The sequence below is a fragment of the Panthera onca genome, chromosome B2 (genome assembly GCF_046562875.1).
Source record: "Panthera onca isolate mPanOnc1 chromosome B2, mPanOnc1 haplotype 2, whole genome shotgun sequence".
NCBI lineage: Eukaryota > Metazoa > Chordata > Mammalia > Carnivora > Felidae > Panthera > Panthera onca.
In genome coordinates, this window is record NC_138343.1 from 139,665,735 (window position 1) to 139,689,738 (window position 24,004).

Below are 24,004 nucleotides of genomic sequence, written 5' to 3' on the forward strand. Positions count from 1 at the left end.
CAGATGAGATTGGAAGTTTAAATTCTTGATGTTATTTGGATATCCTAAAAAGAGGGATGGGGGTGTTGTTTGGATATCCTAAAAAGAGGGAAAGGGGTGGGGGCAAAGCAGGGAAGAAACCGCCAGAGTGTGGACTAGGTTTCTGTGGCTGCTGTAACAAAATGCTACAAACTGGGTTACTCCGATAGAAATATATTCTCTCAGCTCTACAGGCCAGAGACCCCAAATCATTATCATGGGACTGAAATCAAGATGTCAGCAGGGCAACATTCCTTCTGGAAGCTCTAAGAACTCCTTCCTTCTCTCTCTCCGTGTCTGGAGGCTGCTGGCATTCATTGGTTTGTGGGCGTGTCGTTCCAATCTCAAGACCAATATCTTCAAATATCTCTTTGCTCTGTCTTCCCACCACCTTCTCTTCCGTGTGTGTGTGTGTGTGTGTGTGTGTGTGTGTCCGGTCTTCCTTTTGTCTCTCTCATAAGGATGCTTGTGACTGTATTTTAGGGCTCCCCCGGATAATCCAGGAAAATCTATCTCAAGATTTTAATGTACTTGCGTCTTCAAAAATTCTTGTATTTTTTTTTGCTCTTACTATGTATATATAAGTGTATATTTGTATTTATGTACCTATGTATATGTGTACGTTTTCCCCATATAAGGTTACATTCCAGGTTCTAGGAAACAGGAAATGACTAACTTTCAACCAGCCACCTAAGGTAAGGAAATAATTTGGAAGTCAAGGAGGAAGAAGCTGTTAAGAAGGAGGGTGATCAAGGTTGTCAATGGTGCAGACCTAACAATAAAGAGGGAAATTTATTTATTTATTTATTTTTAACAAATGTGGTTTTTTTTAATGTTTATTTATTTTTGAGAGAGATAGACAGTACGTGAGCAGGGGAGGGAGAGAGAGAGAGAGGGAGCCGTAGAATTCGAAGCAGGCTCCAGGCTCTGAGCTGATGTGGGGCTCGAACTCACGAACCGTGAGATGGTGACCTGAGCCAAAGTCGAACACTTAACCGACTGAGCCACCCAGGCGCCCCTGAAGAGGGGAATTTAAAGAAAAGCTTGGATTTGGGGTCCACTGCACTTGTCTTCTGCTGTCATTTCAACCCAGCCAGACCCATGTCATGCTTTTCGTGAGCAAGTGTGTGATCTCAAGCCATACCTCGTCATCGATTCATTGCCCAGGCTATTTAATGGTATGTTAAGTTCTACACAGACAATGGTGGCCAGAACTGATCCGGCCACATGGCAAAGCACGGAGGAGAAATGGGAAACCAAAAAGTATAAAGATAAAGACCCTCTTTCACCTTCTCCTTTCAACTTAACGGTCACAATCCATAGCTAAATTATATTTCATAGGTGTCCCTGTGCTGGTATATGTTGCCGTGTAGTAATTTTTAATTAAAAAAAAAAAAAAGAAAATAGCTCAGTGGAGACTGTTGTCTGCTTTTTCATGCCTGGGTATCTGTTGAATAATATTTTTCCAATGCCTGCTGCCTTCGACAAGAAAGAAAGTTCGCCATGTCCTCTAAATTGTGTTATTTTCCTCGGTCTGCAGTTCCCCTGCCCTTTTTTCCCTCTTCCTTCTTTTTTCCCTCTTTTTTCCCTCTCTGTTCCCCACTTTACTTGGCCTTCTTCGCCCATCTCCCAACAAGGAACCCTGAACTCCAGAAGGTCCAGCCCTCATCTAAACACAGTTTAGAGAGGAGAAGGAAGAGTCATGAGCATAGTGGAAAAGAAGGACCTTGCAAGAATAACAAAGCTTTAATTATATTTATGTTGGAAAGACTAAAATCAGAGAGAGAAATGGAAAGGAAAGTAGTTTTAAAAACACCTGGCACCAATCACATATATACATGCACAATCAGGTATGTAGAGAAATGACATAATTAGCTATGAATAATAATGGTGATAATCAAAATAGTATTTTTACAGGTCTCAAGAACTCATGGTTTTGTGTTTTTTTTTTCCTGTCTTCTACCATGTGGCTTAGATATTTATTCTTAGAGAAAAGAGAATCCAATGATATTCTAATGTCCAATTTATCTTATCTCAGAAATATCTTATGAGACCTGAGAGCTTAAGAGCTTTGAGACCCCAAATCTTTTGGAATAGACAAAAGGAGAGCTCGTGGGGAAATCTAAAGCCGTGTACCTTAAAGCATTTATAGCGGCTTTATTCATAATAACCCAAATTGGAAACAACCCAAATGTCCATCAACTGGTGAATGAAGGCACAAATTGTAGGGCATCCAGGCAATGAAAAACTACTCAGCAACAAAAAGGAATAAGCCACCGATACGCACAACATGGGATGATCTCCGAACATTATGCTGAGTGAGGGAAGCCTGACTCAGAAGTATACATTTGGTGTGATTTCACTGGCAGAATGGGCCAGAAAAATACATGTAATCTATGCTGGCAGGAAACATATCAGTGGTTGCCTGTAGCCATGGGTTTGGAAGCATTGATCACAAAGAACTTTTTCAGAGCGATGAAAATGTCCTACATCTTGCTGTGTTTGGTGGTCACGTGCATGTATACGTTTGTCAAAGCACATTAAGTACAATTAAAATGGGTGCATTTTATCGTGGGCCAATTGTACCTCAGTAATACTGAAATTTAAGGTGTGTTTTCTGTCTTTGGGTATTAATATTCCTTAGAAAGTTATTAATAGTGTTTCCTCTGCTTTCAGAAAGGTGAGGTAGGTTGACTACCCTGAGTCTGACTGGGCTGAAGGGGCAAATACTGTACCCTCAGGGACCTGAGGAAGATCGCACAATCCGAGGAGCACATCTCCTGGGACTGAAAGGGCTTTGCTGACCGAGGGGCCAGTGCATCCAAAAATCACCACAAAGTGGCAAATATAGAGGCAAGAACTTAAACCACCCACGAAATAGGGAGAGGAAGAAGATGCAAATCGTCATTTTCACAGATATAACAATAGTGATCATCAATGACAACAATAACCATTTTATTGGGCCGTCTCATCCGAAACCCTTGTGCCAATCTGCTCTGACACTGCAGTGATCTGTACAACTTTTAAAAACCCCGTTGCTACAAAACACCTAGAAATGACAGATTCAACATAGAAAACATTCCTTTAATGCAAAGCCAAATTTATGAGACAAAATGAAATATTCTCCGGTGCAGGTAAGAAATAAGAAATGGCATTTTAACATACTATTCAATGGTTGTTAGACCAAGCTTACAAAAAATCAGGATATGAATTATGAAAAAATGTATGTATTTAGTGTATACTATATATTTTATAAATATATCACTTAGTGTGTGTGTGTATATATATATATATAGTATGTGTGTGTGTGTGTGTGTATAGTAAACAAATTTTATGTAGTGAATATACAATGTTACCTCCTCCAAATTAAGCATTGCTTTTAGGCATGTGTTGAACATCTGGAAAAAGTGAACATAATAATGTATTCTGTAAGTTTCAACTAATTTAAAGAGGTGCTATCATTTCTGAGAATGCATTTATGATGGATATTTAATCAAGTTAAAATGAATAACTATGCATGAAGAAACTTGTGGGTGCAAACAAATATATAAATATAAATCAAATCAGGAAATAAACTTAATGATAATAAAAATGCATATTAAAAAGCAAAAAAAAAAAAGAAACAGAGAAATAAGAAATGGCAAAGGAGTGGTGGTTGGCGTTGGTATGACAGTTTTATTGCCTAAGCAAGGATAGAAGATGAGGACTTGTGGCTGCATGATGTTGGGGATATAACCAGCGAAACGTGCATTAACCCAGAATCCCAAATGGATGGTGCGATCAGCGGATGAGGGCTCGCCCATGGCTGCACATTGCTGTCTCTGGAAATCAGATCATGAGAGTTTAGCATTCAGGATGGTTTCCTAGCAGTGCTCTTGGGATCAATGCCTGTGGGAGGAGGGATGGAAGAAGCAGGAGAGCATGAGGGAAGCTGCAGTAATGGTACAGTAAGAATCTTGGAATTCACGTAAGAATCATTACGTGAAGCTATATACATGATGAAAATTAAGAGAGAGCGGGAAACAAGTGAGTACACGTAGAAGTGGAGAAGTCTGAATAAATCGTGTGGTTTGTACCAATGGCGAATTTCCTGGTATTAAAACTATATTATAGGCTCTGCAAAACGTTGCCATTGGTGGAGGCTGGATGAAGAAGCCACATGAAGCCTCCCTGTACGTCTTTGCAACTTCCTGAAAATCTATTATTATTGCAAAATGCAAACATAGCAAAAATCGAAAGAAAGAAAGAAAGAAAGAAAGAAAGAAAGAAAGAAAAATAGAAAAAGAGAGAAGTGAATAGAGGAATGTGTAGAACAGAAAACATAATGTATTTACCGTTAGCACCCTCACTGAAGGAATCTCTGGTAGATATGTTTCAAGAAAGAGGAAAAAAATAGTCTCAGCGGGGAGAAAAGGAATGGTGAACAAGGAAATTTCACAATTCATGTTTCAACAAGAATTGGCTGTTTAAAAGGATAACGATAATGCTATCTAATTCTGAGTAGTAAAATAGCAAGGTAGAAATAAACCACTATAGTAACAAGTTGGGAAAAGTTTTATCCAAAATAAACCACTTAAGGGGCGCCTGGGTGGCTCAGTCGGTTGAGCGTCCGACTTCAGCCCAGGTCACGATCTCCCGGTCCATGAGTTCGAGCCCCGCGTCGGGCTCTGGGCTGATGGCTCAGAGCCTGGAGCCTGCTTCTGATTCTGTGTCTCCCTCTCTCTCTGCCCCTCCCCCGTTCATGCTCTGTTTCTCTCTGTCTCAAAAATAAATAAACGTTAAAAAAATTTTTTAAATAAAATAAAATAAAATGTATTTGTTGTCTCTGACAACAAATAAATTGTGATGATTCATTTAATGGAATGCTATACAATCAGTAAAATCAGTGAACTAAAATAACATATGTTAGTGCAGGTAAATCTCAAAAATGTAGCGGTGTGGAAGGACAACATCAAATAGCATAAAAATGAATTTAATTATGACATTTTTGATATAAAGTTTAAAAACAACTAACGATTATTTTTCTCAGCTTGCCGCATTTTCAGTGGTATTTAGCTTCCCTGTCCCTGCATGCCCAGGGCATCTGTGAAACTGCCTAATCCCCTAATCCAAATCTCTACCAGAATGGGGGGTCAAAAGTCTTTGAACAGCCCAAGACTGGGCCTACTGGACTAAATGGTCAGAGTGGCGAGGACTGGAGCATCACAGAACTGAACAGAACTGCCCACATTTTGAGTGGACAGTGTGGTTTGGAGTAAGGGTTCCCTTGGAGCCATTTCAGCAAGCATTTGTGTCTGAAGAGAAGCAATCAGGAAAAAAAAATAATTCTTTTGGGAAATACAGTGTCTGAGAAGCCAAGGTCACAAGCAGCCAGCTCAGCAAATAATAGAAAACACATGTTCAAATGTTTTAGTGAACTATTTCACCAGCCCTGGACCATCCATAGCCACTTCCACAGAAAAAAATCACTATAGCTTATGAGATAGTCTATGAATTAAAAAAAAAAAGACATGTTACATAAAATATAGATTTAAAAAAGTTTTTTTTAAGATTAGGGAATGAGTTTAAAACCTGGGATGAGATGGACATACATCTTAGGTTCCTTTTTTTTTTTTTTTTTTCTAGAAAGACATAGAGAGCAAGTGGAGGCAGAGAGAGACACAGAGAATCGGAAGCAGGCTCCAGGCTCTGAGCTGTCTGCACAGAGCCAGACTCGGGGCTCGAACTCACAAACCGCAAGATCATGACCTGAGCCGAAGTCAGATGCTTAACTGACTGAGCCACCCAGGCACCCCCATCCTAGGTTACTTTTAAATGTGAAAGCATCTTCCTTAGAACCCATGGTGTTTGTGCACTATGGCATTTGTCACCCCCATTCCCTGAGTCACCACCTGTGTGTCCAGAATGGTCATTCATATTTCACTGGAAAAGGCTGAAAACTGGCTACACAGAGATATGGCCAGTTTGAGGCAAATGTGAAAGCAAGACCATAAATCTTCCCATCGTTACAAACGGAGACAGAATCTTGGTTCCCAGGACGTTGAGAAATAGTTCTCTATCCAGTGCTCCTGCACAGCAGCCAGGAGGTTCTCATTTGGTTCCCCAGCACCATGAGCCCTTTTTGCCATTAGAGATGATCTTGCCCTCGCCAGAGAGGCTGACGGCTGCGTTTGATCCAGTGCACAGGGGACGTCAGATCTTACAGGATGATTCATATGCCAAGGGCGCATCTATCTGCCGTGGGTAATGCCAGCCTGATTCACATTTGAATATAACTACTCCATCCCGTAATTAGAAGGAGAGATTAGAGTGGATCAAGTAGTTATGATTAATAATAACTCTATCGATGCTATTAGGTCTTTGGCTGCTACTAAAATATGTTTAAGTGGAAGATTCTGGATTCAGCTCTCCCTTCCCCACACCCCACCCCTTCTCTCTACACATTCTATATCCTGCTTTAAATAGCACTGTGGAAATAAGGTCCCATACAGCAGTCGATTTTGGAATGTAGGTTCTACAAGGGATCTCCCTTAATTCCTGTCTTCTAGGGAATATTTTTTAAACTTGTTTATTTATGTATTTGGAGAGAGAGAGAGACAAAGTGTGCTCATGAGGGAGGGGCAGAGAGGGAGGAAGAAAGAGAGAGAGAGAGAGAGAGAGAGAGAGAATTCAAAGCTGTCAGTGCAGAGCCTGGCGAGGGGCTTGATCCCATGATCCATGAGATCATGACCCGAGCCATATCAAGAGTCAGATGCTTAACCCACTGAGCCACCCAGGTGCCCCTGTCTTTTAGGGAATATTAAGTAATTGCCTTATTTAACCAGTAACATAGGACCCTCAGATTCAACATGTGTCAGTCAGTCATTTATTCCTGCCTACTGCCAGGGTCACACTCCTCCTGGAGCCTTCAGCTTTCAACTTTCAGCTTTTAGCTGATGCCTCCAACCACCTACTGGGGCTCCCCAGTCTGTCTGGCTGTCACCTGGACCCTCCTCCTCCCTCCCACCCCGTTCCCAATCAACCTCGCGGCACAAATAGCTGGCGTCTTCTGCCTCGTCCCTCCTCCCCAGCCCCGCTTGATGTCCTTTTCTGCCTTCCGGACTGTTACAAAAGGCTCTGCAGCGTCTTCTCTCTTCTAGTAGCCTCTTAAATCCTAATCCTATATGACTAGGAGTAAACTATCTATGATGAAAGTCGACCTCTACTTCCCTTAAGTCTACTTCCCTTGAGAAATCCTTCAGTGGTTTCTCCTGCCCACAGGATGAATTGTAAACTCCTTACGGGGGATGGGAACGGGTCTCTCTTTGTGATGTTTATTGATTTACTCTGGAGAGAAAAAGCGAGAGAGGAGAAGGCAGAGAGAGGGAGAGAGAGAATCCCAATCAGGCTCCGCACTGTCAGTTCAGAGCCCTACGTGGGGCTCGAAGCCACGAATGCTAAGATCATGACTTGGAGCCCAGACTAAGAGTCCCAGGCTTAACCTCCTGAGCCACCCAGGCACCCCAGGAACCGGTCTTTACAATCTGGCCTGTCTAGTTATTCATGCCCCACTCTGGACCTTGCATTTTCTACCTTTTCAAAGCCCAGTCATTCACAATGGTACCAATATAGCTGGCATTTTCTCGTCTGCTCTGACCCTCCCCCTGCAATGCCCCCTCCAGTGGGTGGGTTGTCCCCCTGACTCCCTTGCATCTCTCAAGACAAGACTCCGGTCTCCTGGCCTCCAGGAACATGACCACCCGGGCTGGTTAAAGGCTCTGCCTCCCACCCCCGTAGCAGGTAGGGGGATGTCCACGGAGCACCAGCGATGCTGTGTGATGTGGAAACGATCCGGCCACTGATGTGAGATCCCCTGGTGTCAGTTCTTCGTCTTGTTCTGCTCACTGGCCGGCCTGATTAGGAAGAGTCGCGGGTTCTGAATAAATACGTGACTGGCACTCTCGGGGGCCTTTCTCGTATATTTTCTTACTTGCCTCAAAGGCTAATTACCGGCTGATCGGGATCAGGTTCTTCCAGGAATCGGGTTCTTCCCACTGAAGGCTCAACGGGGGTCCTCAGCCCCCTCCTCCCCGAGGCCTCTCACCCGCCAGGATCTCAAAGCAGGTTGAGGTGGAGAAGGGAAGAAAACAGTCGAAATGAAAATGGCTAAGTTAATTAATTGCGAGCTTGCTTGTAGGACCAGCACGTTTATTTGATCAGTTGCCTAGTAACCCTGTCCGTGTCAGATGTGGATCCGATCAGCCTGCCCTGGAGCAAGCGACGGGCCACACTTCGCACCGGCCACCAGTGCTCTCGTCCTGCTTTCACGGGATTTCGGGGGGTGCGGAGACCCCAGATTCCTCTCCTGCCCCAGGGCAGGGAGGTTGGGAGGTGGGAACACATTGTTATCATCTTCCCCTTCGTCTTCGCAGTCTCTCCACAGACCCCACAGCCCCGGGGATGAAGGTCTTTGCCTGAACCTGACCTTTCAGCTGGTGGATCCTATGGCAAGAGAAATGGCTCGCATCCCCCTTCCTTCCAGACTGGACTACGCACCAGGCGCCCCGAACTGCTGGGGAGCCCCCCAAAAGGTGGCCACTTATGGACCCACACGGAAAAACAGGCAACGTTCCACACAACGCTGCAGGTCAGGGCCTCTGCCCGAAGCAGAACAGAGAGGGCGAAACAAAGAGGGGACCGGGGGCTGTCGGTTTGGGTCCTGGGGGCCTTCCTGGGTGACCTTAAAGGGGGAGAGGGAACAGAGGCTGAGTGGAATCACGGTAAGACCAGCTCCAGACAAACCGTGCGCTTTTGTTTCCTGTCTGAAAAAATAAATAAATAAACAACTCACGTACTGACAGGCAGCTGAGCGCTTAGCACTCCTTTGGTGCTAGATTTATTGGAGGATTTGACGACAAGAATTTGCTTGTAGCTTTTTCACCTCCCTTGCGCTCTTTTCTTCCCCGGTCGTTTTGAACACCCCTCCCCCATCTTTAGCCCACACCATCCCTGTTCTTAAGCCAAATAAAAGGGAAACATCAATGAAACAAAGACCCATGTTTCTGCTTTGACACACCATGACCACGTTTTTATACTATTATGAGGCGGGGTGTTTTGTTTTTTTTTTCCCTTCTTCTATTTGTCAGCCTCTGTGGATGAAAGACTCCCTCTTCCATAAAGAATTCCCACCAGAAATCTTTATAAACCCTCCATCAGAGAGGGAGCCATCTCTCTGCCATCGATGCCACTCTGCCATCGTGCTGTGCAAAAGCTAATCTAATTACGACAGGATCTGCTCAATTTCATAGCCTGTTTTTACGGGCATCTGGTAGCTGAAAGGTGGAGCGCCTCTAACACATGAAATTCGCATCGTCCGGATGACCAATATCAGGGTCAAATTACTTTCCCTCTTTGGGGATCTCATGTGGTTTTGGTGTGGATGCCGTTTCCAAGCCATGGTATCCTACAGGGAAAATACACCGGAAAGGAGACGGAGAATTGAAATTTCTAAGTCTCGGCCTCCATCTGCAAAACGAAGGTGTACCTCCATCCTGGGGATGTTCCGTGGGTAAATGTGAACATGAACACACAGGGCCAGCTTCGCAGGTGCGCAGCCCATTCGGTCACACGGCACCCTGGGTCAGCACGCCCCTCGCTTGTTATAATGCTCTGCCGTCCAATCTTCAAATTCTTCCGTTTTGAGCGAGGGGCTTTGGCGTTTACATTTTACGTTAGGCCCCACAAGTTATGTAGCTGGTCCTGCGTGTGTAAACTTCTTTGCATTACGCCTTGCACAGCAGACACCATTATTTATACCGTAAAACAATTATCATAAGCCTCTCCTGCCCATCCTGTCCTCTAGTATAAAACTAGGAAATCCAAGGCAGTGGGTTTTCTCCTGCTTCCAAATAAGATAACTTCCTGACCGGCAGTGCTAAGAACCCCTACCACTATTGCCCCCAACAAGGTCCATACCTCTTTGTGGGAAATGGAAAACACACTAATGTACAAGTCAATATATGCTTGCACGTGCAAAAACTACCCATCGTACAGAACTCCTCACTGGTAACACGGTTTTTTTCTGAGGTAGAAGAACACTGCTCCTAAGGATTGGTTTCTGGAGGGGGACCTAATTTCCACTTCATTTTGTCTTTCTTGTTTTTGTCTTGTTTCATTTTACCCCTTGCACGTTTGACTCTAAAAATAGCAACACCTAATTTTGTTTTCCTTAGATCCCAACAACCCTATCTATGCCGTATATGAATGCACATTCGACGCCTGTGATTGTCTGAAAAGATAGATCCGGGTAAAGCGTAACTTCCTTGGTTTCCAACCAATGGTCCAGAGTTTTAAAGGCGAGAGCTCCATTCCAGAACAAGCCAGGAGTTGACCCTTAATGAGGAGAAGGGGGTTTCCGTCTCCCCACCTTGCGGTCTCTAGCCCACTTCCGGGGGTGGGGGAGGGGGGGAAAGGAGGACAGGATGACAGTGTTCTGGAACTGCAGACTTTACCCCCAAGTCTCCTGGGCCCCAGAAAGCATGTACACTCACAGGCAACTTTCTGTACCACAGGAAAACAAAGAGAAGTGTAAGCAACCCATTAAAAAAAACGTATGTTCAGACAATGTTTTGCTCTGGGGCTGCTGAGAAACTTAGTATCTAACGGGCTTTGAAGTAAGAGGTAGAATCCCTGTGAAATGAGATTTTTCCCAAAGTCTTGGAAAGAATGAAGTGGCTGCTGTTGTTTTTCCTCCGCCAGAGCACCGGGGTAGATGACCTTGGGCAGTGACAATGTAACACATGCAACAAGATCGGCCTGGATAATTACCGTCTTCGTGTGGAAGCACCGGAGTCTGGACTTGTGTTGGGCATTTCTGCTGAATTCTGTGGGGCACCCAGGGGTCACTTGTGGGCAAAGGTCAGGCTGACTTGCCAGCTCTCAAAATTCTAGGGGAAGAAATTCACCACCCCTTGTTGTCCAGAGTTCCAGGCTCCCACAACACAACCCAAGGCATCATCCTAAACGGAAAAACAAAATTCCTCGGGCCTCATTGTACTTCGCGTTCCTCTGGGGCGGCTACCTGCATAAAGCAAACAAGAGAACAAGCGAACAAAGAGAAGAAGAGAACGTCTGCTCACCCTGTTGTGAAAGTGTCACGGGTTATCTGCCTTTGCTGGCAAAAATGTGACATAAGGTGTTTGACTCTTCTCCCGCTCAGTCTCTCGCTGCTTCTCTGCTCCGGTCTGTGGGGGACCGGAACACAGTTTGTGTGCCCTAGAAAACAGCTGCACGGAGGGTAGGAAGGCACCTTGCAGGATGGTGAACCAATGACAGTCGGTGGATATTAAAAAAATAAAAGATCGAGGTCACCTCCTGTCTTTCCAACTCCCCTCCCCAACCCCAGCCCCTTTGCAATTCCAGTTTCCAAAAAACAATCTTATCCAGGGCATAAAGTGTATCTGTTGTTCTAGCTGACGGGCTCTGGAATTCGGCTGAGCTCACATAAAGTTGATTGTTTGTGTGTCTAGGTGACACCTGGCAGTCTGTAACTGCTCTGTGCTTCGTTTGGCTTAGCGTTTGCTTTTCCTTTCCAGCAAGGCCTGGGAAAGGGGATAATAGGTATTTCTTAGATGAATAAATCGGGAGCAACGCTGGTTTTGTTCCCTTGTGTTCGAAGAGGCCTAAGGTACTTTTCACTCCACGCCCCAGCTGTCCCCGCAGCGTTGTCAGAAAAGGTGTTAACTACTTTGTTAGCTTCTTCCTAAAGAGAAGTGTGTTGGTTGGTTTGGGCCACGGTGGGGAGGGACGGCGGAGTGCAACGGTGAAGGGCAAGGGCACCAAGCCAGGTTCCCTGGAATAGTATCCCTACCTAGCACTTGGGAGGTGTAGGACCTTGCGTAAGTTACTTCCCCTTTCTGTGCCTCAGCCTCCTCACCTGGAAAATGGGGACGACCCAAGTTGCGACAGCCTACAAGTCCCCAAGTTGCGACAGCCTACAGTTGTAATAAAGTAGTTCGTATTGTAAGGTGCTTCGGGGGAAGCGAATGTATGCTAAGTGTCCTATAAATGTTCACTAAGTAAATGAAATAAAATGCTAATTTTTTTTATATTTTTTAAGTTGCTGGTCACTTAGTTTGAAAGGGAGCGCAAGTGGGGGAGGGGCAGAGAGAGGGAGAGAGAGAGAAACCCAAGCAGGGTTCCGCACGGTCAGCACAGAGTGGCTCAGCTTCACCAACTGTGAGATCGTGACCTGAGCCCAAGACTCAGACGCTTCGCCGACTGAGCCCCCCGGGTGCCCCTAAAATGCTATTTTCAAGAAAGGATGATGCGAATTCATGGATGGCCAGTAAGTGGCCCAGCATACGAGTGAACTCATATTTATTGGTAGAAGATATCTGAAAGCGTGTTAGGAAGGAGTTCAAAGCCATAGTTTCTCTCGGGGGGGGGGGGGGGGGAGCAGAACTCTGGTGATCGATAACGTCTGCCTCGGGATCTGATAGGGCAAGTGGCAAGACATGTGTCCCGTTTCTGCCATCCCTGATGCACGTGTGATATTTGCTGCCTCACAGGTTCCAAGGACCCGACAACACGAGAAAGCCTGAATGAATAGTTTTGAGAATCACTTCTGTGCAGATATTATGCCAAGCGTTAAAATCAGAAAGATGAGTGAGGCAACCACTGCTCTGAAGATTTAGAGACCAGAAGGAGAGAGGGGCCCATGAACTAGAAGTTAAAATACAGCGTGAAGAGTTCGAAGGTAAGCACAGAGCGTGGAGCGCACCAAGGGGTAGCAACTGACACGCCCCAACACGGGAGGGAGGCATGAGAATTTTGAGAGGAGTCCACTTCCTGTAAAATATCATGAGCTACTCATATTGCCCTCCGGTGGTAAACAACTAGACTAATGGAAAAAGCATATGGGACCATGGTTTTCAGACACTGGACAAGAGTCATCATAGGACCGTGATCCCAGAGGGAAGGAAAAGAAGGTGAGCCTGTGACTTCGTTGGCCCAATGGCCGGGACAGTTCCAGGCACTGGGTGGACCAGCCCAGCAGAGCCTGTGGAATGACTGAGGGGAGGCGATAAAGGTGAAGTCAAGAAGGCTAAGGCCGCTAGAACTGAGCACCAGAAAGAAGGCAGCTCCCTGGAGAGAAAACTGCAGAGATCGCCAAGGGCAATGACTCTGATCACAAATCGTAAATATGTTCAAAGATGGAAAAGAACATGTGAACGAAGGAAGAGAAAAATGGAAAATAAAGACAGAAATTGAAAATGTAAAAATAAGGTAAAACATCTGAATTAAAAATGACTCAGGATTGATTTACAGTACACATCTTCAATTTATCAGCTTTTACCTTCAAATTACATGTCACCCCTTCCCATGTTGTCTAAGAACCTTACAATATACTTCTCTCCTCCATCGTTGTGCATTGTTACCATACATTTTACGTTTACTAGATTGTAAGTCCTACAATAAAAACGTATTAGTTTTTCTTTTAATGATCAGTTATCTTTTAAAGTAATTTAAAAACAAGGCAAGAATTGCCTTCTACATTTACATGCATGTTTACAAGTTGGAGTACTAACCATTCTTTTTTGGTCTCATATCCATCTGGCATAATTTTTTTTTATGCTTGGATAAATTCCTTTAATGCTTCTTTTAGTAGATGTCTTTAGTGATGCATTCTCATAGTTGTTGTTGGTCCTAAAGTCTTTATTTTGCATGTATTCTTTTAAAAGTTACTTTTGCTGGACATAAAATTGTGGGTCGGCAGATTTTATGCCCAACGCTTCAAAAAAATTATTTTTTTTCTGTTTATTTTTGAGAGAGAGAGACAGAATGTGAGTGGGGGAGGGGCAGACAGGGAGGGAGACAGAATCCGAAGCAGGCTCCAAGCTCGGAGCTGTCAGCACAGAGCCTGATGCAGGACTGAACCCACAAACCGTGAGATCATGACCTGAGCCAAAGTCGAGTACTTACCTGACTGAGCCACCCAGGTGCACCCCCCCTCCCCTGACATTTCAAATGTGTCCTTCCATTGTCTGATGGCCTTCATGGTTTCTGATGAGAAACGTGTTGTTATTCTTAAGATTCTCTGTTTCTCTATACAGAATGTGTGTTTTTTCTCTGGCTGCTTTTAAATTTGTCTTATTATCACATATTTTCAAAGAATTTGATTCATGTGGGGGTTTTGTGTGTGTGTGTGTGTGTGTGTGTGTGTTTTCCTATGCTTCTTCTTGTTTAGGATCTTCTAAACTTCCTGGCTCTGTGTGTTTCTGGTTTTCATCACCTGGAAAATTTTTCAGGCATTATTTTAATCTATTTTTTTCTTTGCCTCCTAAGTTTTTCCCCACTTCTTTTAGTCCCTTAATTTCTATTGCTATGCCTTTAATGTCTCTGATCTTCTTTTCTCCAATGTCTAATCTGTTCAGTAATTCATAGGACAATTAAACCAAAACCTAATAAGGATATAAAGTACTTGAACAAAACTTCAAAAAAAGTTTTATAATTGCCATTTGTAGGAAACTCCACCCAACAGCAGTGGAAAACACAGTCTTTTCAATTGCACATGAAACACTCAGCAAGATAGACCACACTCTATAAAACAAAACTCAATGAGGTTTAAAGGACTAAAATGTAGAGCACATCATCTGATTGTAATGAAAGTAAACTCAAAATCAATTAAAAAATTGATTTCTGAAAATGTTCAAATATTAAGTTTTTTATAAATCCACAAAGAAAATTAGAAAGACATTTTTTAACTAAATGAGAATAAAAGGACAACATATTAAAATCTGGGGGAAATTAGCTAAAGAAGCATATGGAGAGAAAATCTATTGCATTAAAATCTTCTGTTGGAAAATTTATAAGTATACAACTCAATTATTTAAGCTTATATGTAAAGACATTAGAAAAGGAATGGAAGATTAAGCCCAAAGTAGACAGAAGAAAGAAAATAATAAAAATAAGAATGGAAGGCAATAAAACAGAAAGAAGAAAAATTATAGGGAAATTAACAGTAAAATACAAAGCTGTTTTGTGGAGAAAGATCAATATAATTGATAAACCTTTAACAGTGATTTTAAAAAAGACAAAAATTATCAGTATCAAATAAAAGAAAGAATACTGCTATGGTTTCTACATGCTCTAAAAGCATAATAAGATCATATCATGAACAACGCCAATAAATTTGACAACTTGGATAAAACAAATACCTAAAAGACACCAACTACTGAAAAGAAATAAACAATAGCTCTGTACCTATTGAGGAAACTGAATTTGTGATTAAAGACCTTCCCACAAAGACCTCCAGATTCAGGTCCAGATGACTTCATCAGTGAATTCAACCAGACAAAGGAGCAAAAATGCAATTCTGTACAAACTCTTCTGGAGAGTAAAAGAGAACAGAATACCTTCTATATCATTTTCGAAGCCAGCACAGCCTGGGTATCAGAACTAGATTAAGATATCACAAGAAAAGAAAACTATAGGCTAACATCGTAACAAACATGAGGGCAGAAACTTTAGAAAATTGGATTTAGCAATAAATGAAAAGCCAATACATCATGACCAATTGGGGTTTATTTGAGAAAGCAATAGTTGCATTAAAATTAGAAAAATCTACTTTATTTATCATATTAATAGACACAAAATAGATATGCTAATTTCAATAGATGCAGCAAAAGAATTTAACAAAATTCAATATCCATTTATAATGAAAAAACTCTCAGCAAACTAGAAATAGAAGAGAATTTCATCAACCTGAAAAAACAGCATTTATGACAATTCTACACTTAACATCAGACTTAATGGTGAAAGATTATATGAGTTTCCTTTAAGCATAGGAACAAAGTAAAATTACTCTTACCACTTGTATTCAACATTGGATTAGAGGACCTAGTCAGTGCAATATGGCAAGAAAAAGAAATAAATGACATACACATTGGAAAGAAAGAAGTAAAACTGTCTTTACTCATAGACATTAAGGTTGAATTTGTACAAAATCTTAAAGAATCTAAGAAAAAAATCTACAAAGAAGCCAGGAGAATTAATAAATGAGTTTATTAAGGCCATAAGATGTCAATAAATAAATTCAGTTGTATTACCATATGCTGGCAGCCCAGTGTTGGAAATTGAAATGAAAAAAAATCTATAATAGTGTCAAAAAAAAAGAAAAAACCAACAACAACATAAAAGGGGCACCTGAGTTGTTTGGTCAGTTTAAGCATCTGACTTTGGCTCAGGTCATGATCTCATGGTTTTTGGGTTTGAGCCCTCCATTGGGCTCTGCACTGACAGCTTGGAGCCTGGAGCCTGCTTCAGATTCTGTGTCTCCCTCTCTCTCTCGCTGCCCCTCCCCTGCTTGTGCTCTCTCTCTCTCTCTCTCTCTCTCAAAAATAAACATTATAAAAACCCACACAAACTATATAGGGATAAACTTAAAGTATAAGCAAAGACCTTAACTTGTAAATTATAAAGCATTGCTATGAGACATCAAAAAATATCTAAACAAATGTAGAAATGTATCATGTTTATGGATCAAAATTCTCAGTAATGTTTAGATGTATATTCTCCCCAAATTCAATACAATCTCGATCAAAATCCCAATAGCCTTTTTTTTTAATGACAAGATGATTCTAAAATGTATATAGAAATACAAAGGACCTAAACTAACTCACAACATGAGAACAAAGTTGTAGGCCTTACACTACCTTATTTCATAAATTGCTGTAAGGCAGTGTGGTGTCGGCACAGTTTAAATTCTTTTAACATTTATTCATTTTTGAGACACAGAAAGAGACAGAGCATGAGTGGGGGAGGAACAGAGAGAGAGAGGGAGACACAGAATCCGAAACAGGCTCCAGGCTCTGAGCTGTCAGCACCGAGCCTGATGCGGGGGCTCGAACCCATGAACCGTGAGGTCATGACGTGAGCCAAAATCAGATTCTTAACTGAGTGAGCCATCCAGGCACCCGTCATAGTTTAGACATACAGATTCCTGTTACAGAATAGAACGTCCAGTAATAAACCTACACGTCAGCAGCTAATTAATTTTCATAAGAGTGACGATGTAATTCAACAGGGACAACATAGTTTTCTTCAACAAATGGTGTTGAAGCAGATATTCATGCATTAGCCAGCCTCCAAGATGACCCCAATTATCTTGTCCCTTAGCATCATGTCTTTCCATAGTACCCTTCCATTGAATCTGAGCTGACTCTTGCGACCAATGGAATAAAGCAGAAGTGAGGGAGTGGCTGACTTCTCAGCTCACAGTATGGAAATCAGGCCGTTTTGTTTCTCTGCTCAAAACACTCGAATAGCTTCCTGTCTCACTCAGAATAAAATCCGAAGTCCTTACCCTGGCTTGCTGATATCTCTGTTGACTACTTCTCTCGCCTCATTTTCTACTCCTCTCTCCCTTACTTTGTGGGCACGTTGTCGTCACAGTTGCTGGAGTCTGCCTTGATCTTGAAATCAGCGTGGCTTCCTCCCTCCCTTTACTCCAGTCTCAGATTAAATGCCACCAACAGAGTCCATCCTGACTGCTCGCCCAACATAACCCAGTCCCCACAACCACTTCTCTGCTGATCTGTGTGTCGCAAATCACCAAGTGACATGTTGAATATTGGCATGTTTGCTTTCTCTTGCCTGCTGCCTCCTCCCTCTTCCCCACGCACATTGGCATCTATGAAAATAAGCTCTGTAAGAAAAAAAAGCCTTTCATCTGGAAGCACTATGAAAATAGGGACTTCATTCCGTTCAGTGCCGAATCCCCAACTCCTACAAAAACACCAGGCACGCGGTAGGTGCTCATCAAACATATTAAAAGAACAAATAAACCCTTGTACTTTATCAGACTGGGAAAAGAGTGGCCTACAAGAAGTTAAAGTGAGGCAGAAATTCAAAGAGAAGAAATGAAAAACAATGGGAGCAAATCAAAACAAACAAGCAAACAAAAGAAGGGTTTATCACAGGATCATGCCAGCCCCAACACCTCACAGTCTTGGGTCAGCTAATGGTGAGAAACTAAGTAATATTCCAGGAGTTAAGCCAAGTTGGTAAGTCTGGAGCCATCCAAGCAGTTCGACTTGCAGAAATATGGCCCTGTTGAGGGGACCTCAAAATATAGAACAAACAAATAGGCCGGCTGTGGTTTTGGTATTACCTTCTGGAATAAGAAATACCCTGAAACTGACCATTTCTGGGTTATTGTGAGGAGCACGTGAGTGGAATGAAAGAGAAAGTTATTTTCTCTGAACAGGGAATCTGGGGGCAGATTATACTCAGATTCTAACAAATGCTATAAAAACAGAACCTTAAAATCTAGTGCTCTCTCTCTCTCTCTCTCTCTCTCTCATTCCCAGCTCTGCTTTCCTCACTACCTTTCTTCCTAAAGCTCCAGCTATTCCTGTCCCGATTTTCCCATGAACGTGGAGGGTAGAAGCACCGTGGAGGTCCCGTGGTTGAGGTAGAGAGAGTTGTCTCCCAATATCCATTTCTCTTTTCATTTTACCTGTGCACCTGGCCACCCGGACACACACTGCAGTGCCTGTCTTCCACTGATGCGTACGGGTTTTCAGGCTGGAACCGATGCGCGCAAATCTTCGGTCATCATCTTGGGCACATTTGCCACAGAGGACCTGTTTCTTCCCACTGGCTGGGACCTAGCAATTCACCTGACCAACCTGGGTCCCCGGATGACTTGTGTGTAAAAACCCTCTGGGCCACCCGGGTCTGTTTCATAAGAGCAAAATGAACTTCTGTTTCACGTGTCTTCGTTACAGCTGTGTAGCCAGTATCCCAAAGAACAGTGCGACAGTGCAGTAGGAAAGGCATGGAATCTAGAGTCAGAAAAGCCCAAGTTCAGGGCCCACACACCAGGCCTGTGTTCCCAAATCTTCTTTCCTCAAAGTAAAACAGATAAAAACTGCCTTGCGAGGGATTGCGTGTCTACAACTTTCAAAGTAGGTATCGTCTCTAATCTTCGGTATTTGCTCAGTGAAATGTTATGCTTATCCACTCTATTGGCCATACAGAAATGCCTATCCGAAGCCACAGCAGTTGAGCATGTCGGGAAAGAAAGGGACAGGTCCTTGTCCTTTCTCATATCCGTGAGCCCTTTTCCTTTTTCTTTAATCTCCTGGGAGTAGCATTCAATACCAAGTATTTCACGCCAAATGCTGAAGACGGTCCACACAAGTCAAGTTGGGAAGTGTTCATGGCTCCGGCCTTCTTAATCTTACTTAAGTCAAAGTATTTCCCGTCCCTCCAACCCATTACTGCACAGAAGCCTTGATGACAACATACTGTGTCCTGCTCTCAAATCATGTTCTTCACCTTAGCTCAAAAAGCTAAAAACTAAAGACAAGGCAATACCTCCCTGATCCCCCAAATAGGATTTCTGCGATTTCAAAACCCTCGATGAGGAAATGCGTGAAAATAACTTGTCAACTAGAACAAGACCGGTACTGTGCAAATCCTTCAAATCTCCCCAGGGAGGGTTCCCATCCCTCCCCTCTCTGGAACTTTCCTCTCGAAAGAAATCTGCAACTTTCACATCAGCCGCAGAAATCTCAGACAAACACACAGCACAAAAGAAAAAAAACGAACCAAAACAAACAACAAACAAAGCCACACCAGCTTTCCAGATGTGATGTACTGTAATGTTTACCATTTTAAAGGAGTCACTTCTTAGCCTTCCACACAGGAACTAACCCGTTTGTTTCGCTCAAATCACTTCACATGATAAAGGACTTATGCACATTCAGCGGGAGTTCTGTCATCCTGAGGTGACGAGTTGGCATTGGAGAATTTATCTCTACCATCCACTAGTATGAAAAGCTGGTGCTGCGCTTTTTTAACACGGCAAAAACAGTGAGAAAGTTGCAGTTCTGGCTTGTGAATTCATCAAGAGCCGACTTCATGAAATCTTAATGAACAGATTCAAGCTAGGGCTGGGGAGAAGTCATTCAGGCAAACAAAAATGCATTAATGCAACATTAAGCCCAAGAAAGTATAGACCTATAAAGCTTGAAAACGTAGTCACTGCAGGTAAAATAAATAGGGCCCTTTTGTATGTGTGTGTATTGATGCATTTGTATGTGTGTGTACATATATACACGTAAGAATGTACATATGTATAGAGAGAGAGACAGAGACAGAGAGACAACGCATGCATTAAATAACCATAACTCAGGATATTATGATCTAACATTATACAGTGGAACTTTCAGTAATGATGGATTAATAACCTCAGGTCAAAAGCTGCCCTTGGACTTGCCCTGAAAATTGCTGTCAGCAAGGGAGATTTTGACCTAGCATTTTAGAAAGAATCCCTGAAAGCATAATTTACTCCGATATATATGGAGGGATAGATATGTAACAGGTTGGAGGTGCCCGGTTTGTGTTATTTTGGTTTTGGTTTGCTTTTGGTTTTATATTGTTTTGTTTTGTTTTTTGGCGGACAAAGATGTTTGTCTAAGGCTAATAGAACTAACTCCACCGCCTTTCTCTGCCGCTGTCTCCGAGTTGTGCTCTATAGACACCAACATCTTCAAGGTCCTCCAGGCGACCCACCCATCTGGGTGATACTCATCTGAAAAGCACAGCCAGGATAGGCTGAACTCTGGGTGAGGTTTCCAGCAAAAGTGGGGGACGGGGTCAGGGAAGCATTATAAGGGGGCATGAATCCCAAATGCCAATAAGAGAGGGAAATCGTGGTCGACTCTGAGGTCCAGCAAATATTCGTGGGACACTTTCTCATATGACTGACAGTCACATCTTCACCAAGGCTCTGTGGAGAGCAGTTGCACCTGTCCTTGGACATGAGATGTTTGCTGCTGCTTTGCTGGCCAGGTGGTGAGCCAGGGCATAAACACATGCTTTCTACTACCAGATCACCCGCTTCTTCACCAGTCCATGCTGCATCATGTGATTCTGGTGCAATTCTGTTGTCCACCCTTGCCAAGGACATGTGGCTCCTTCCTTCACTCTCATCTGCAAAGAGGCAAAAGTCTTGAGCGGAGAGTGAAATGGAAAGGCGCCGTCCCTGAGGGACTCATCTGAATTGCAAGAGAGATTGAACTAGGGCTGGTTTTGTTCCTGCATCCATATGCATCCGGCTGGCACACGTCCCTTCTTAATGCTGCTCACATACTCAATTGAAATCAGTCGAAGCAGCTAGCTAGCACAACCTTCTTTTAAATAAGAGTGCTTCCCACCCAGAACATCTCAGAGTGATAGAAAATAGACACGGAGCCATCAGAGATTCCAACTGGACTATTTGAGCTAATGGTAGGTTTATCTCCCCATAAACATTTTATTATTAATTCTTTAAGTGGTTAGACCCTTTATAATACCTTCACCTGATGATACCATCTACTTGTCAGGTGTATTACTGGGAGAATTGTAATACAAACATAAGGGATCATGTTTTGGTCACCTGTGGTTAATTTTTCGTAGCGAAGCCACTGAGGAACCCAATATGGAAATGTCAAAATTGCCTCCGAGTGAAAAGCTCAATTTGAATATTTATGTACACGCTCCAAGTTGAGGTAACCCAGCAAACTGTTTGATAAAGACAAAAGGATTGTGCTGTTTGTGCATTTTAATTTGCAAAACAAAGAGCATCCCACAAATGTGATTTAGTTATATTATTACACACTTTAGTATTCATGCATCTTATTTTCTATAAACCAAAACAACAAGACATGTGTTGCAAAATATCAGCGTTGCCACGATTCATACCTCTTCCAGTAGAACTTTGGTTGACGGGTGCACAGTCAAGCAGGGAGCCCAGCTGCAACCAGAGAGAGAAGATATTTTTATCAGTAAAAAATGAGAATAAATGAAATAGGTCACGATGTAAAAAAAAAAATGTTTCCCTTTCTCAGCACAGTGCCACACCAACTATTTTCTTGTTTAATGCGTCTGTCATCTCTGCCCCTGCTCCCCATTACTTCCCACTGCCAGCACCGACAACCCCATTCTACCTTCTGTCTCTACCACGTTCACCAAGCACGGCTCCGCTCATAAGTGGAATCACACAGGGTTTGTCCTTTGCACCTGGTTTATTTCACCTAACGTAACGTTCTCGAAGCTCATCCGTGCGGTTGCGTGTGTCCCGATTTTCTTCCTTTTAAAGGCTGACTAATAGTCCATTCTGGGAACATACTACATTTTGTTCATCCGTTGATCAGTCATTGGACATTGGGTCATGTTTTGATGGCATTCTGATGGGGCTTGTTTGCTTAGTTTTGTTTAACTCATTTTGAATGTCTTAGGGCATTGTCACCTCCAGTATTTTTGCCCTGACCGCCCTCTCTCCTCCTAACTGCTTCACCCATTTACTTCATCTCTCCGTGACGTCCAAGCAAGATTAAATTGTGATGACTATATTCCATTTGCTAAAATGAAAATAGAAATAAGCCATATTATAAATCAAGAATTAAACCAGAGAAGGCGTTTCTACCCAACCTCTAGTTACTTTGGTAAAAACTTGAGAAAAACATTCACTCCTTGAGTAGTCCAGGATTTAAATGGTAGAAATTTAAGAGGCTTTCTCCTCTGATTGGGAAATCCCAAGTCATTCTATACAACCCTGAGAGGGTCAGACTAGCGTGTTTGTGCAGAGGGCATACACTGGCAGAAATTAGGTAGGCTGCCAGAACTCCGTTTCTTCATTCCTTTGGCACACTTGTATTGAGTGCTTATAATTTGTAAGGCTTTGTACTAGCTTTGTGGATATAAGCATTAGCAAAACCAATATAGCTTTGGCCCTTGTGATGTTCACTCTCTCTAGAGAAGCCAATATTAAGCAAATAGTTCCCAAGGTAATGTAAAATTTCAACATGAAAAAGTGCCAAGTGAGATCAAAATAGTGAAAGAAGTATAATGCTATAATAGCAAAGAGCAAAGGAAGCTGACGCAGTCCCATGTATGGTGGGCGTTTGGGGGGTTAACAGGGGAGAGAGTGTTCTTTTCAAACGAACACAATTAGTATGATATGAATTTGATGTATTGTATTGAGGGGTGATGATTCGGGGTTTTCACTTCCCCTTCCTTTCCATTCATTCATTCAGACAGTTGGCCATTGGTCAAGGTCAGTTAGCCAAGATTTTATTAAGCACCTACTATGTGCATTGCACAATGTCAGGTGCTAGATAGAGACAGAATGATGAACCAGACAAGCATGGTCCTTATGCATGCAGACTTGCATCCGACTGGGGCAACATGCAAAACCCCAGAAAAGTAACACATAAAATAAAGACAAATGCTATAGGTGAAATGAAGGAAACCAAACCAGGCTTGGGGAATAACGTGGTGGGTGGTTGGGTAAGGATTCCTTGAGAAGATAAGGTTTAAGAGGAGTCCAAAAAGCTGAGAAAGAGCTGGTTGTAGAATGAAACAAAGGGAAGAGCATTGTGGCTAATAGGAACAGCATAAGCAAAGCCAGTGGTGAGTTTGGCAAAAGCATTTGGAAGACCACTGTGGCTGGAGGACAGTTGGATTGGAAGTTGAGGTGTGAGATGGGCAGAAGCCTCTAGGCCTTGGCAATAAGTTTAGGGTTTCCTTCCTTCCTTCCTTCCTTCCTTCCTTCCTTCCTTCCCTCCCTCCCTCCCTTCTTTCTTTCTTTCTTTCTTTCTTTCTTTCTTTCTTTCTCATAATCAGACAAGATCTAGGTCCTTGCTCTTGCTGCTGTGTGGAAGACAGATTAGGGATGGCATTTAGGAGCAGCCCAGGACAGAATGGCTGTGCCCTGTTTGCATAGTTTTGTTGTCTTTGGATGTCCCTCCCACTAGAAGGTAAGCTCCACAAGGGAAGTACCTCTGTCTGCTTTTGTTCACTGCTACGCCCTCGGGGCAATGCAAGAGTTGGTACAGATATGTGTTGCTCTTGTTCACATAAGATAATCCATCCTTTGAATAACGCTCTCGAAATATTCACTGCAATACATCAAGGTAACGACCAGGATACATTTACTAAAAAAAAAAAAAAAAAA